This window comes from Podarcis gaigeae (genome assembly GCF_964106915.1).
Source record: "Podarcis gaigeae genome assembly, chromosome: 8".
NCBI lineage: Eukaryota > Metazoa > Chordata > Lepidosauria > Squamata > Lacertidae > Podarcis > Podarcis gaigeae.
In genome coordinates this window covers 30,172,151-30,186,790 of record NC_139684.1, presented here as the reverse complement: position 1 = coordinate 30,186,790, position 14,640 = coordinate 30,172,151, and the positions used below count along the sequence as shown (strand labels likewise).

Here is a 14,640-nt window from a genome sequence, read left to right as displayed (position 1 = left end):
CTTGCCCTCTCATGAGATATTGCAGGGTGGCATTGTTCTGTGGCATCTCATGAGGAGGAGGAAGACCTTCAAAGGCTTCACTCACATGTGCTTAGGGCCATGTTGCCCCTAGTGAGCTTCCCATCCCACCCTCCCTCAATATTAGTATTTCACTGAGCTACTTGGGTCGCTGGTTGACAGGGCCAGAAATGAATTTTTCTCCCAACCTTAACTGCCCTATTGGTAGGGTTTCCCCCCTACCATTCCCTCAATGATTTCAGGCTTACTCTTGCTGGGTGATGGTTGGACTTCTGCATATTGGTGGAGATGTCATGAGGCAGGATCAAAATAGCGAAGGAAGCCCCCCTGTGGCAAGGGTAGAGATAGGCCATGACATGCCCTAAGCTCAGTTTAGGGCCCCTGTGTGGCTGGAATTTCTCACCCTGGTCACCCAGTGAGATGTTGGGCACCTGGCTCAGGTGGTTGAGGTGCTTCTCAACCCTGAAAGAGGTTGAGGTGTTTCCTAACCCTGACAGAAGACTATTCTGACAGCAAGGGTTGGTGGAATGTAGAGCGATACCACTACCCTACTGCCATGCCAACCCCACTTTCTGCTGTAGTCAATCACGATTTAGTCTGATTCTTACACAACTCTATGTACTGTCCTGCATATTTCACTGTTATCACAGGGCCACAAATTGCCACCTTCATGGGCAAAAGTAACTTTCTAAGTCCTGCAACTATGCACATTTTGCCCTATTGCCCCTAAGTTAGGTTGTTGCCTTTGGATACAGTGGAGAACTCTGTCCGCAGCTGTCAGTTCATCCAGCTTCCTTAAATGAAATCGGAAAAGGGAAGCTATCTTTGCCTTTTACTTCAGGCAGTGTATCTCCTCAGGTTGGTCCTGTTGGTTAAAGGACTTCTTTCTCTGAATACACCACTATTCAAGTTAGTACAATATGCTCAGATTTCTTTCTGTGTGTGAAAGAGAAGCTGAGAAACACAGCAGAGAAACCGAGGCACACTACATGAATTTGTATGACAACATTTGTATAAGAGCGTTAGCCCAGGTCTCTCACTCTCTGGTGAGTTCAGCTGGTACACATACGAACAGTAATGAACTACCTGTTCTGGAATCCTTCTGGGCCCAAGATTGTTCTTCTGGTTTTAGAAGTAGGGTCAAAAGAGGCAGTAAAAAGGTTGTTAATGGTGGATATGTAAGAATAATTACCTCTTCCCCTAAAAAAGAAGGTTGAGTGCACATCTTTTGGGATTCCATGTTTATAAAACCTGGCTTTTGAGGGGTTGTAGATAGGTTAACATGCAAGTTTGGGAATTCTGACAAAGGTTGCTATCATCATAGTTGCTTTCTATCTTCCACCCTTTGGGGCCAATAAAGCAGCAATTGAAATGCCGTGTAAATTCTACCATGATATGAACACAATCATGACCCTATTTATTACTATTTCACATTTGCAGAACAAAGCCAAAACATTGGAATCCTTCCCTCAACTTCATTGAAATGTGTACATGTGTCATGCGCGCAGTCGCCTGGAAAGGTTTCCAGACTATGTGGATTTTTGCAAAGCCCAAACAAGCGATTCCTTATTGATTTAGTGACTGAAACCTTGGACACACACTGCTTAGATTTGGAATCAAATTGAGGATTCTGCACAGTGCCATCAATTTGCACTCGCTCCAAGATCTGGCCCAGTAGAGAGTCTGTGCTCTGGGCTGTATATGCTAACTGATTAGAGTGGGAAGAATAAGGCTATGAATCATACCTTTTTCATTTTAAGAAGAATATTTGGCTAGGTTTTCAGGGGGCCTCTGTCTCTGGAAAATATGGCACATTAAAAACTACCACTGCACAAAACTTCATTTTTATATGTTAGCTGTGCTCTATAGGGATATCAGACTATAGCTTCTAAACTTATTCTAAGCTGAGAGGAAAGCAGGAACAGGGGGAAATAAAAAATTACTGAGAAAGAAATATTCAGCCTTCTTCCATTCCTCCCTTATCCTACACTATCAAGACCAGTCCTACCATTAGGCAAAATGAGGAAGCTGCATAGAAATGTCATGAAAATTGTTACCAAAGGTTCCATCTGCACTAACCATTTTAAACAGTAACATAACACTTTAAAGAGTCACAGCTTCCTTCAAGGAATCCTGGGACCTGCAGACTATTTAAGGTGCTGAGAGTTGTTAAGAGGCCCCTATCAACATCTCTTCCCAGAGAACTCTGAATTTTTTTTCTTTTTTAGAGCCAGTGTGGTGTAGTGGTTAAGAGCGGTAGTCTTGTAATCTGGGGAACCGGGTTCGAGTCTCCGCTCCTCCACATGCAGCTGCTGGGTGACCTTGGGCCAGTCACACTTCTGTGAAGTCTCTCAGCCCCACTCACCTCACAGAGTGTTTGTTGTGGGGGAGGAAGGGAAAGGAGATTGTTAGCCGCTTTGAGACTCCTGAAGGGGAGTGAAAGGCGGAATATCAAATCCAAACTCTTCTTCTTCTTCTTCTTCTTCTTCTTCTTCTTCTTCTTCTTCTTCTTCTTCTTCTTCTTTATTTCCCCCCCAAAAAACTAGGTGCACCCTATAGGCCGGTGCGCCCTATGGGGCGAAAAATACGGTAAATGATTGAGTCAGAATGATATACAGTAAGTCCGCAACCTACGTGGGTGCTAGATTCTGAGAATTGCGCCTAAAGCCAAAATCGGGTATAGTCAAAACACATTGGGTTCAATAGTGGGTGGGATTGCCAAAGTCATTTTTCTGGAAGCTTGCCCCCTTTTTTATTTTTAAAATTCTGCCACACATGCAAAGCCGAATGCACAGAAGTTAAATGTGCATAAGTTGCAGGCTTACTGTAAACACCAAATCTATCTAGCCTACTAAGCTGAAAACAGATTATCAAAATGCTTCACAAATGATAAGGTAGGAAGGAATTGCTAGTATTTTTTTGTGCCGGGGGAAGGCAAGAATTAATAAATAATCACATGCTTCTTGGGGGTCAAGGTACTAGGGATTCCAATACCAGTTGCTGGAAAACACAGGAGGGGAGAGTGTCCTGATGTTCAGGTTCCCCTTGGGACATCTGGTTGGCCACTGTGAGAACAGAATGCAAGACTAGATGGACCATTGGCCTGCTCCAGAAGGTTGTTTTTATGTTCCAGTGGATTCACTCCCCCTCTAGAGCACTGATTTGTCCCACCTAATACAGTGGTACCGCAGGTTCAGTACTTAATTCGTTCCGGAGGTCCGTACTTAACCTGAAACTGTTCTTAACCTGAAGCACCACTTCAGCTAATGGGGCCTCCTGCTGCCGCCACACTGCCAGAGCACGATTTCTGTTCTCATCCTGAAGCAAAGTTCTTAACCCGAGGTACTACTTCTGGGTTAGCGGAGTCTGTAACCTGAAGCGTCTGTAACCTGAAGCATATGTAACCCGAGGTACCACTGTAAATATTTTTGATAAACCTAAAGAACACCAAGCTTTTCAGTGAGTACCATTTCCACATACAGAAGAAGCATTTCTTGGAATAGGAATATTTCTGGATTTTTTGTTTTTTTTAATAAAAGATCGGTGACAGATGGTTCTTCACCCACACACCCAAGAGTATGCTTCGGAGACCCACCCATTAGATGGACCCTGCTCAGGCTACCCAAAATTCCACCTGGTGCAAGTTTTTCAGTAAGCAGGAGGAAGAGTAGATAAATGTGTCACCAAATCTGTCCTCTGAACTAATTCCAGAAATACCAAATGCCATCACTTCCCATTTCATGATTGTCTTTGGGTGGCATGTTTTAATCACTCTGGAAAATGCCAGTCCACTGAAGGAAACGGATATAAGGCCAACAGCCAACCTTATGATGTAAGCAGACCCAAGAATCAGGGCACTCAATATGCCTCTAATTATTATGATTCTTCACAAGATGTTCAGAAGAAACTTTAGTTTCTTCCATCCAAATCAGAAAGGGACATTCAGATTATTTTGCTTCTAGACTCTCTCACCACTGTCATGTTTGGAATGGCAGAACTGAGACGTGAAAGGCAAGCAGCAAAATGACCCTTTAAACTTCTCAGGACTCTTGCGTCTAAATGAAATTCATGTTCTGTCCACCATCACCCCACTCCGGCCCAGCCAATTGCCCCACAATTTCTGCTCATTTATAGTATTTGAAAACCTAAATGAGGCAAACTGGATGTCCACTTGATGTAATTGACATTAGGCAGGTGGGCACCTTTTCATTATACTGGCAAAAGACACATAAAGCAAGTTATCACACTTCCAAAATGATGAGGAACTAGTTCCACAGATAAAAAGTCATTTAGTCAGGGGACGATATGAACTCAGGAACTGGACATGCCGGCTGTATGACAAAACAATGCAATTATTATTAGTAGTAGTAGTAGTGGTAGTAGTAGTAGTATCCCTTCTCTTCATTCAAAGGTCCAAGAGTGGGTTACAACATTGAAACACAATATTAAAAACAGTTTTAAACAACAAGAGGTACAGCATTCACAGAAAGCTATACAATAAAGGTGCTGTGGGAAGGGAGTTCCACAGCGTAGGGGCCACCACAGAGAAGGCCTTCTCCCAAGCCATCATCACTACCCATGAGGCTCTGAGGGTGGAATAACTACCAAGAGGGCCCCCTCAGCCAATCCCAGTGCCTGAGAAGGTCTGTAGGGAAGGCGGCACTCTTTCAGGAATTCAGGATCATTTACTTTAATTTGTGTCTAAACCAGAATAGGAAGAGGGACGACCATACCTCCCAAGAGATAGAAGCTGTGTACATACCAACCCATTTTCAGTGCAAAAATGAAGTTTTTCTAAATCTGGAATTGTTCATGTTCATCCTCAGCATGCTGCTTTCAATCTAGATTGAATCTTCCTATGTTCAGCTTCATTGAATGTTATGAGAGTGGGAGAAAGACTATCCGATTTCTCTATGCCATGTGTAATTCTATTAATCATTAATGCATAATGTAGATTTTGTTCTGTGGTTGAAAGGACCATGATGGACAATACAGCAACAATAAACAATATATTATTATTAATTTTAAATACTTCTATCCAGTCCCCTATTACTTGCCTTTACTCTAAGGTGAAAAGTCACCCTATGCCCTTGATTATTTTGGTTGCCCCTTTCTGAACCTTTTTCTAACTTAGCAATACCTTATTTGAGGTGAGGCAACCAGGTTTTTAAAGACAACCAGGAATGGGATGAAGATGTGGTTTCCATCATGCCAACCACAGCTACCTCTGTTTAAAATTTTAAAAAAGGTGTCCTCAGCACAATATGTGAAGAGAACACTTTACAGTTCCAGTTGTGAGCTTCAATGTCACAGAAGAAAAAGGCACTTGTCCAATGCCTTTCCCTTGCAAACACCCTCATCATGACCTGTGTTAATGAAGTTAATTGAATTTAAGATCAATAATGGTTAATTATTGCGATTTGACATTCTGAGATAAATGGCTTTAAGACGGAGAAATGTGTATGTGTGTGTGTGTGTGTGTGTATGAATGTTCACCAAAAGAAGGTTGAATGCATTAGAGCCTTAAGAGGGATCACGCAAGCCTCCCATTGATCCCTGGGACAATCTGATCGACTTAATCCCCTGATGAATGTGGGCTTTTTCACAGCTACAAGTAAATGTTCTACAAGACTACTCTAACCCTTGTCACTGACCAAATCTATACGAGCCGGAAATCCATTGAGATAGATTAAAGAGGGGCTGAGGATACAAGAGTGATGCTTCAAATAAAGGAGAAAGTTTATCATATTGACTATTTACGCAAAGTATAGAGTACACCATTATGAATCACAGAGGCTGGATTTTAGAGTAGTCTGATTACGCTGCATGGTGATGAAAAGGGTAGCATAGGCTCTAATGTCCTTAAAAATAAAATCCATGTCCATTTCACATGGTACCACCTCTTTTCCTGTCTTCAGATCCCACCTTCAAACACACCTGTTCCATGTGACCATTGGCCCATCAGTATAACACAGGGAACTAACTGCCTTAGACTGACTCAGACCAATGGTCTATCAGGCTCAGTACTGTCTACACGGATTGGCATCAGTTCTCCAAGGTTTCGGACAGGAGTCTCTCCCAGTCCTACCTGGAGATGGCAGGGATTGAACCTGGGACCTTCTGAATGCAAAGCAGGTGCTCTACCACTGTGCTACTCATTCTTGACTGCAGCCGGTCTTTAAGAAAATGGCACTGCAGTTGCCAGGTCCTTCCCTCCCTACTTTGTTCTCTTCTTCCTCCTGTTGCTGTTAAGCTACTTGGGCCCTGTCTATATTTGCTCACATAGCTTCAAAAGCTGACCTCTGCCTTAACCCAGGATCTGTTGCCTGGTTTAGAACATTTAGCATGGAATATCCATCAGTGGTTTTAAATATACACCCAGCATTATTCAGGACAGTCCTAGTTTCTGTACCTAGTCCATTGTCTAAGCATGACCTGAGTAATGGCCAGCTCTGCTCTCTCGTAAAGATGATTCACACATTCTTCTTCATTTCTGTTTGTAACATTGAGTGTTTATTATGGCTTTATTATTTCTAAAACTTATATCCCACCCTTCTTCCCAAAGGAGCCCTGGCCAGCAAACAAATCTATGGTGTGTGTGTGTACCATTTAAAATAAAATAGAAGTCTATTTACAATTAAAATTATAATAAAATGTCCTAAACACATTTAAAACAGTCATCAGCAAATCATGTATCTAAAGGAAGAAAATACTGACTATGCCTGCTTAATGTCGATGGGCAAGGGATTCCAAAGTGAATCAGCCATTGTACAGTGAAGATATTGTGGTTCAAGCTTTGTGAGCTATACTTTATTGATACCAGCAACAAAAAAATTGTGGCTTGGAGTCCTCCAGCTTACAGGCATACCCTCTTCCAGGAATTTCCATTTCATTCCATCACCAAAGTCAGCAAACATTCCATGTCCAATGAGCATGTTTAGCTTTCCTTGGCCTGGTTTTGGATCCTCCCTTCTGAATCTCACCTCCCCCCAAAAAAACAACAACCACCAGATGATATCTTCTCCTTCTTGTGTATGGATGGCACTGTCTCAGCTGTGTAAGGAGCCACACTTAAATAACAGAGAACATTACTGAACACTATTTAACTGAATGTCACAAAATGCTGAAAAGTGGCTTACAAATTCTGCCAATAAATAAATGAATACAGTGCAAGGTGACCCTTCAAGTGGAATAATTTTCAACATAATCAGTCAACACATTCAGGTACAAGTGATAAAAAGTTCAGAAATCAAAGGAAGACAAATCATGGACAGTTAATATAGGCTTGAACTGGCCCATGGTTCCACCGAAGGTATTTTAGGATTAGATCAGCATACACAGAGAATAAGAAAGGCTCAAAGATGTGGGCTAGTCTCCCTTCCTTTCTTCCTTCCTTCCTCCCTTTATTTTTTTAAACTGCCAGTAACCTACTTTTTTCCAAGATGCACCAAGTTTGCTTTGCTGACAGTTCCTCTCTGTGAAGGAAGATCCCGCCGATGTGTTCCGATTGGAAGTTGTACATGCACACTGAACAAGTTAAATGACCATTTACAAGATTTGTAATGACAAAGTAAACGTTGTCAAGGAAAGAAGAAAAAGAAGAAAAATATTCCTGATTGCGGAGTGCTGACAATAAGGCGATGCTGAAGAGTTCTGTCAAAATGTAAGATTATGCAAAAACACTATTGAGAACACTGCTAATCATCTGCTCTTGTCAATTACTTGAAGGGTATCTGACAGCATATTTACATTAAACACATTTCAGAAGCAAACTCCTTAATGCTCTACTGAAATATTTTTTCAGTGCCACGAGGAATCCTTGAGGAATCCCTTTGCAGCAAGGCAGCATTAATGGCGTAACACAAGAGTCTATACCTATCAGTTGAGTCCACTACTTTATGCAATTTACTGTTGGATTCAATTCCAAAGGATATGACAATTAGCAAGGGCTTCTTTTTCTGGGATTGTTTTAGTGCAATGCCATCATTGGAGGTAGAAATTTACAAAATAACAATTCACAGGGTGGTGGTGGTGGTGGTGGCAGAAAAGGTTTCTGCCCCAGGGAGCTTACAAAGTCACAGATTGACAGGGGAGAAGAAATTAGGGATGGAGAGATGAGACTCTCAAACAAGAAGATTGCAGTTAGGAGAGACACAAGGAACAAAAGCAAGAAAAGCAGTCAGTGATGAACAGTGGAATCTGTCAATTTTGGATTTTACCTCATTTCCATTTTGTTGTAGCATTAAGTTCAGTTCCCCACATTTCTACAATTATTTGCAATTTAAAATTTCATTACAGAAATTTATCAGCATTTGGTCTCAATTCCTCCTAATATACACATTTTTATATGTATCCCCCCCCCAAATACACATTTATGCAAAGCAATTTTCTTAATGTAGGGCTGCCATATTTCAAAAAGCAAAAACCAGGACACCCCAAAGTTTCCTGAGCTTCTTCTTTTTAGGAAAACCCCCCTTTTATTATTACAAAAACACCCCAAAAAGTGATTTATTTATTTTTTCAATTGACTTGCCTAAGATCCATGACAAAGCGCCACCTTTCAGAAATTCCCCCCAGACGTCAACTCCACCTTTGAAATGCCGGTGATGTCTGGGAAAATCCAGACGTATGGCAGCCCTACCTAATATAATGTGGGGAGATTTCCCACTGGCACACCCATTTCTATGCATACTTTACACTGGTATAACCATTGTTGAAATCACCACTTGACTTGAGAAGTGCACTGCAAAATTAGGAGATACATGGATGGATTTCTGAGTGACTTGAAGTAGATTCAGGAGTGTTCATATCTCCCAGTGGTTTAATGAAAGCAATGATGAAAAGGCTCTCCCCATCTTCACACACAAACACACACACAGAGACACACTTATAGGTGTGAGATACATGGAAAGCTTTGGGGGAAACCTGGAATGGACTTTTGTGTGAATTGGCTGTGATTCCAGAACCAATTCCTAAACTGATCGTGTGCTTGGAGACTTTCATCCTCTTAATTCTAAATATATGTCCACCACACCCTGCTCTTTCACTACTGCCTTGGGTTGATGGACCTCAAGTAGATCCTGTAGTGCTGACATTTGCCCTCCCCTCATGCAGGTGAATTCTTTACCTCCAGCATCTCTTCAGAGAAACCTTTCATATCACCTGCCATCTGATATATATTTTAAAAAAACAACTACTAGAGATGAACTCACGAGCTTCTGAATGCATAGCATGTGCTTGATCTCTGGCCTCCTACGCTTAATGATGGGACAAAGTTGCTGGGAGCCTGAGCTCTGAACCAAGAAACCCAAATTCAAACTTGTCACAAACTCAAAAAGTGGTTTAGGGGTCAAATAATTCTCTCTGTACCTCAGTCTCCATCCGTCGTGTGTGGAGAAACATATTGGCCTGCTTTACAGGAATGCTGCCAGGTTATAAGAAAACATATGTGCAGCACATCGGACATTTGAAAGTCTTAAAAAGTCATTTGAAAGTTTAATAAAAGAAAAAATAAACTAGAAAGTTTAATAAACAATAATGATGACTGCTAGTAAAGGTGAGCTTGTCCATTCCTCGTACAGTGGTACCTCAGGTTAAGAACTTAATTCGTTCTGGAGGTCTGTTCTTAACCTGAAACTGTTCTTAACCTGAAGCACCACTTTAGCTAATGGGGCCTCCTGCTGCCGCCGCGCCGCTGGAGCACGATTTCTGTTCTCATCCTGAAGCAAAGTTCTTAACCCGAGGTAATATTTCTGGGTTAGTGGAGTCTGTAACCTGAAGTGTATGTAACCTGAAGCGTATGTAACCCGAGGTACCACTGTATTGCTGTACTCTACAAAGAACAGCACAGAGTTAAAGTAGGCCCACATCTTACAGGTATAGCCATTTAACTTGAGCAATTGCAACTATACACAGACAAGGTAGGGATGAGATCCTGCAGGGAGTTGGATTGTCCAGCAGGATCTCACAAGAGCAACCCCACCACTCTTGGTGCCAGTGTGATGAGCAGTCCATTCCTGGGAAGCAAGGACATGGTTTTACAATCTCTCTGTGCTGGGTAACCATGAGTGGATCCAGCATAAAAAGCACTTTTAAGCTCTTGGCCTTGCTGCCTGCTCTGCCCTCCCCTCACCAACTGCCTTACAGAAAGCAGGGTCCTAGGGTAATGAGATTCTGAATATATTGTGAATTTAACATATACGCATTAACTTTGGGATCGAACCCAGACCATCCAAGAGTCCCTATTTTCCAAGGACAGTCTCAGATTTACAGAGGTCATCCTGGTTTCTGATTTGATCCCAGACTGTCCTGCTTTTTCCTTAGGATGTCCCTATATTCATTGCAGAAATGTTGGAGCGTATGGAGTCATGCAAAAAGTCTGGAGTCAAGGAGATAAGTAATTATACAACCCTTAGAAGACATCTGAAGGCAGCCCTGTACAGGGAAGTTTTTCTTAAATGTTTAATGTTTTGTTTTTTATATATGTTGGAAGCCGTCCAGAGTGGAACAACCCAGTCAGATGGGCAGGGTATAAGTATAATAGTAATAATAATAGTAATGATAATGGAATAGGACATCCTTATTTTCATCAGAGGAACGTTGAACGGTATGCAAACCCCTGCATAAGATGCAAGACTCTTGTACTTGCATTTTTACCCCTCAATTCTATATCTTTAAGAACAGATTTAGGAGACCTTTCCTGCTCACCACTGACCACCCACCACGCAAAGCACACCATCGTTTGCAGTCACCAAATCAATTTAGAACTGAAGTTAGAATCGGGATTCAAATCTACCTTAACAGATTGGAGAATTGGGCCCAAACTAAAAAAATGAATTCAAATAGGGACAAATGTAAGGTTCTGAACTTAGACAGGCATAATCAGATGCAGAAATATAGGATGGGGCTTGACAGAAAGACATGTACAGGAAACAGACAACAGAGAATGGTGGAGAGAACATGAAGAGGCATATTTCCAAAGGTGCTTGTGAGATGCTGCCAAAAGAAGAAGAAGAGGAGGAGGAGGCAGAGGAGGAGAAATATATACTATAAGTCATTCATTTGTTCACTGTTTTAGCTATAGATCCCAAGAGAGATCCCTCTATCTATCTACCTATCTATATATCTACCTATCTATCTACCTACCTATCTACCTACCTATCTATCATCTATCTATCTATCATCTATCTATCTATCTATCTATCTATCTATCTATCTATCTATCTATCATCTATCTAATCTATCTGAGAGAGACATTTTCTACCACTTCCTTTTTCTTCACCACAGGGTGCACAAAAGCAGAGATGAGCAATAGCCACATTCAACATGACAAAATCCCATTTGAAAGAGAGGCAGAAAGTGAGAAAGTCTGGATTTTTTGCCATTGGGGGAGGTGGGGAAGCCTTTTGCATCTAGGTCACTGACTCATATCTTGCTTGCTTCAGCAGTGGCCAAAAGTCATTACTATCCTGGCTGTTGTCGGGTGACCAATGTTATGTGAAAGGCTTCAGCAGGTTGTGCGGACAGGTGGCCACTTTGTAGCCACGTACTAGCAGTCCTAGTGGTCTGTTTATACCTATGTGGAAACCAACAGACATCCGTATCTGAAACACAGCAGCCTGAGGTTCGAACCAATACTTGTTGCCCTGACAAAATATTCTGCGCTAGAGGAATGCTACTGTGTAAGAGAATGCACAAGCAGGTTGCTGGCGATTTTATTGTTCAATCCATTGTGCAATGAGTTTCTGCTAGCACAACCATTTCATTGGCACCTGCTGTTGCACAACATTAAAACTTGCTTGTCTGCCAGTGCAAGAGTCCTTGTGATAGCAGACAGAAAATGTTGCATGCAACCATATTTTTGGTCCAAGAGGCAAAGAAGTTTGTGCATATTATTAAATTGTCCATGACATTCTGACAACTGCAAAGTCGTTGCTTTTTCCCCTAATCAAAAATATGATTCTTGGGTGTTTTAATTGATACAGAAGAAGTTTGAGGTTCACATCATTACTTAGGCATTCTTGTTACTGCCCTCCCTTCATTTTCAGGACCATTGAAAGCCCAGCCTAATACTAGGTCAGATTGTTCATCCATGTAACCCAGCACAGAGACAATAAGAATTGCGTTTTAGCTGGCTGGAATCTCTGTCACTAAAAACGCAAGATGGGAGTATTGGTTCTTGGATGAGTTCAAATTCCAGCAGCTGTCTAACCTCGCAACCTCTGGCACTGGCCATGTTCAAACACAGGTCTTCTTCATTTCAAAAACTTTGTTAGTCTGTTTTTGCTTTGTTTTGTTTAAAAAAAAACTGTGTAACGCACCTATCTCAAGATTATTAAAAAGAAAGTCAAGATTTATATGAAAAACTCAACATCTTTCCACCAAGCAAAGAGCCAATGGAGTGGTTAGCATGATGAAGAGCTGGCAAAGCCTCTTGTTTCCCCAAACTAGTGTTCAGATCAGATCTTGCTTAGCCACTGAATTTTGTGTTTCCTGAAAGACCCCCTCATAGTTCTTAGTTTGTTTGTTTTTTTAAAAAAAAAATGCATTGGAATGTTTAAAATGCATATTTTGATACTTTCGAAAACAGTTAATTAAATATATCTTTAAATTTGAATTTCTGTGTGGGGTTTGTTTTTGAAAAAATGCAGATTGATGCTGAAATGGGATGGAATAGACTTCCGGTTGAAATAAGCACGGGTGTCGGGAAGAGGGGAAAAACAGATAGATTTGCCTGTTCCTAGTCAGAAAATCCTTATTATTACATACCAAGGTATAACCTGCCTTCCACCTTGGGGTGAAAAAAGGAAAGGGAAAGGACCGAAACCTGAAGATGTGCAATCAAATAGATCACCATAATTTACATTTTTAGCACAAAAAAAGCATTGGATTCATAATAGTGTTTTCAAAATTTCGATGTGCAGTTTAAATATTTCATAGCATCTGGGAGTGAGAGGGCGACGTGTCTAATGGCGTGCCTATCGCTGCAAAGCAGTAGACTTTGACGACAAAAAAAAGGAAGGGGGGACTGTAGCACAACTGTTTCTAAGGTAGTTTGTAAAAATTATTTATTTCCATACCAGTTAATTAGGATGGGAGTCTTTGTTGAATGCACAAGCATTAAAAAAGTGCTGATATTTTATGCATCTTTAACTGTAACGTGCTTCCCTGCAGCGCATTGGTAACTCCTTGACATTTAACATTCACTCACAGCAACCATAATAAGGGGTTTGATTGCTTCTTTTGCAGATGCAGTAATTTAATAACTGTGATCAGTTGCATAAATTTACTATACAACCATCTTAAGTTAGCCGCATTAAAATTAAGCAAAATTGTAATCTGTTGACAGATTATTGCTACTGAACAATGCTGCTAAAAGCATTTCAGATTAGCTGGTGCCACAAGCATTTTTGTTTTATAAGCTTGTAAAAAAGGAAGGAAGGAAGGAAGGAAGGAAGGAAGGAAGGAAGGAAGGAAGGAAGGAAGGAAGGAAGGAAGGAAGGATTACAGGCTGCTCTCCTTGCTCCCAGTCTGATGATTAGACAATTAGGTGGAATCTCGCGCTTTTCCATTAAGTCACTGGTTTTTACTTATTTAAGATCATTTTCACCATTTGGATCCTGCAGGAAAGGGAGAAAGGGAGATCAGCAATGTGTGTGCTTTGCTCCCTTTCTCCTACTCCTGACATAGCTTCGAATTTCTACCCAGGACAGAAAGGGAAAGGGGGGAAAGACAGTGGCTTTGATAAAAGAATAGCATTTCCCGAGCTAGATAGGGAGATTGCTGTTGTGGTTATTTTCCTTTGCCCTTATGGAGTGTGACTGCCCATCTTGCTGCATATTTGCATACACATTCCCAAGTCTTGTCAGTGTTTGTGTGTGTACATGTACGCACGCACACACACACAAATTATTCCTTTCCCACTCTTAAACGTTTCCAAGGCAAAAGAGAAATTTCCACATATTGCTTACCAAGTCTGATCTAGGCTTACCGCATTGCTAATTATATATGTGGAATGCTACTTCCTGCACATTTAAAATGTGCTGATTCACTTACAATAATTTATATAGGTAGAAAACTGAGTCACTCATATAGCCTCAGATATCGGGGGTAGGTGAGGATGTGATATGGAGAGGGAACACATAGGTTTCACTGGCAACCAGATCCATGATGCACTAAAGTAACTTCCAGATCCATGATTGCTTCTGGAAGTGACATTGTTTCTGCATATGCACCTGTGCAAATAACTCTCACATTGATACACCATTAAAAATGCAACGTGATCTCAGGTAAGGGATCGCACATCTTCCAGTCCAGATGTTCTATATCCAAGTCCTTTCCCGAACAGGCTCTGAGCTTCAAATACTACCCATTGTTTTTGTGTGTTTTTAAAGAAAGAAAAGGGACCATCATTCTCAAAAGTGGAAGCAAGCTAGCAAAAGCAGCCTGTGTTTGACACAATACTACAAAATACCTGCATACAATAATTCATTCTTTCCTTTAACATCTATTATTTTCTATTAAATTAGGTATTAACATTCCTAAGTTGTAGGTATGTCACATCTGCATGTAAATGTAGGCATGGAAAGGTTAAAGGCACATTTAATTCAGTGTCAAAACGCA

General features: G+C 41.1%; 1 protein-coding gene across 1 annotated transcript in view; it reads right to left on the bottom strand.

Annotated features, from left to right (window-relative positions):
- Positions 1 to 14,640, bottom strand: part of TSHZ3 (teashirt zinc finger homeobox 3) — a 112,671-nt gene that overhangs the window by 11,994 nt on the left and 86,037 nt on the right. The gene's annotated exons all lie outside the window — the stretch shown is intronic.